Genomic DNA, 2,500 nt, shown 5'->3' on the forward strand with positions numbered 1-2,500 from the left:
AGACAGGAATTCCACAACATAACAGTTAACATGGAGAAACAGAGTTACAGAGTTACTAGAACCTGTAGGTGCCAAGGAAGGATATTTTCATTCATTGAATATAGGCAATAGGCAACAATAAATGCACTGATGTCTGTACAACACACAAAAGCTACAACACAATTAGGCACCTTCAGTTTCTGTGAGGTTTGTTATCAGCTCCAATTGCAGACGGAGATACGTGTAATTTTTTTGTTGATGAGAGCCAAAAAAATACATAATGACTGATAAGTCAAAGATGATTAAAGTGGAAACAGCCTTTGAGAAAAGTCAGACAAGAGTTATCAACTTCATGGGTCTTAGCATTTGAAAGAGGCTGGAATTTCTTACCTCATAGAAATAGCTGTAACTGTAGAATGCATGGCTGATCTACTTGAGTCATGTCTGGCATCTGTTATTATACACTGTAAGGTGCATTGGAATTAAAAATGAATGGAAATAAAAAAAAGCATTGAAGAAAATGAAGTTACCAAGTGAAGGTAAGAAATGACTTAGCACTGTGTAAGGTATTATTTTCAATTTTTCCCAATGCAAATAATGATTGCAACAACACTAAATGGACACAGCTAACACCTAGCCGGTTGTATGTCAACTTACATCGCCGCTTGTAATGTAGTCTTGTGTAGCTTGAACTTCTGCCCTTGCATCAGTCATGATAAGCCAAAATGTAATTGGTAGCTTCAAATGATACCCTAACAGAAGATTGGGGCATATGCTAGTTTACTACAGACTACACCACACTGCTGTGAAATGACAGAAAACATCACATCATGGAAAGAGTAAAAATAATGTACTATAATGTGTAAGTTAAAGGTCACTTACTTGTTTTTATTGTTTTGTCCATCACACAACCAATGCCACCAGCTTCAGCAAAACCATGATACTGAGTTTCAGTGAGTCCAGTACATGTCAAAGCATGAACCATTCTACAAAGAGGAATTTTAAAATCAGTGTATCACTCGAATGAGCATACAGATTTAATACAAGAGATAAAACATGAGAGAACAGGATGGTATACACTAGCTACATGTAGTCCCGCCACGACATGTCGTAAAAAAAATGCAAAGCCAAAAAAAGGATCGAAGAGATCATGCTTATAATATTTATAATATAATTTCCAGGAATATTTTTCATCAAATATGATTACTCGCAAAATAGGTCATGTGCATATTGTAATCACCTAACATTGGCATAGTACTTTGCAGGTTGTCCCAGAACTCCAGAACTGAGCCAAGTAACAGAGTCGTTGCACACACAGGGAACTTCAATTTTACAAACCTGACCTTGACTTGAAAAATTAGCTAAACACCATTTGTAATCTTTGCCATAAAATTCACACAAAGGATTTGTGGTAAAGTACTTACAAAGTGCTTGCAAAGATGATTTTTTGCACACATAGCATCCATCATCCACCATAGACTCCACATATATCTGTCTTTTTTGACTTTGTTGTTGGACGGGCACCTCACCACAACTCTGGGGGGGAGCCATTGTTGGCCTTTTGAGTACATTAGTCTTGGTGCTGGATGAAGAGCTACTTTCGACATCTGATGGACGAATCATTTCAAAATACGAATCAGCATTCTGCATGGAAGAGGTGCTGCTGTCTATACCAAGAGCTGATTTAGCATTGTTTATTCCCTGTTTGATGGCTTCCAAACGACTTTGCTGGTCCTTTTTTACTTCAATTGTCAGACTGAAATGTGGGCTTTGTTCCGCTGGATCTTGCGGTGCATTTGCACGTTTGTTGATTTCTGTACGTTTTCTTTTTATCTGCTGGGGGTAAGCTTTCCATTTTTTTTCGAATCGTAGAAAAATCTCATCAAAACATCTCCGACAATGTGAAATTCTCTCAAGGAACGTCAAAGCAAAATGACGGTTCTTCGTTTGTGTTTCTATGCGTCAATCCGGCTTCAAATTTCACTCATTTGCGCATAAATGCACTAAGGAGCTGCTTGCCACTATGCTGGTGAACTGAAGACTCAGAATGGACAAAGGAAGCCCCGCGGATGTCCTATTGGGGTTTGGGTTAGGTCAAAAGTGCGGGTGATTTGAATTTGACCGCAAGAACGCAATTTTTTCACATGAAGCAAGGACATATTGTACTCCAAACAAAAAAAACTTACACAAAAGTAATAATAATGATATTTTCAGAACGTTTCTCGTTAAGTTTTATTGCTTTTGACGAGTATAACAAATGCTCAGTGTTAGCCGTTGTTCTCCTCATCGTCCGCCATCTTTATTTTTTGGGTGAATTCAAAATTAGGGGGAAGAGCTTATGCCCTTATATAGCGTGCCTTTGTGTTTAAGTTAAAACCTATTCAGCGTAAGATTAAGGTCTGTGACTGCAGAGCTCACTGAGCTCATAGAGCTCTCTCTATGTCGTTGAGTTTCTCCCTGTTAAATGGTGAGGTCCTTGATTTAGCTCTCTGCAGGCACTTAACAAGGGGTGTTAAGTGCG

At 38.5% G+C, this 2,500-nt stretch overlaps 1 pseudogene; it reads right to left on the bottom strand.

The window, feature by feature from the left end:
- The window catches only part of LOC138059606 (uncharacterized), a 7,511-nt pseudogene extending 5,909 nt beyond the window's left edge, over positions 1 to 1,602 (bottom strand).
- Between the last annotated feature and the right edge of the window lie 898 nt (positions 1,603 to 2,500).

Source organism: Montipora capricornis, chromosome 8, assembly GCF_036669925.1.
Source record: "Montipora capricornis isolate CH-2021 chromosome 8, ASM3666992v2, whole genome shotgun sequence".
In the NCBI taxonomy this organism is placed as follows: domain Eukaryota; kingdom Metazoa; phylum Cnidaria; class Anthozoa; order Scleractinia; family Acroporidae; genus Montipora; species Montipora capricornis.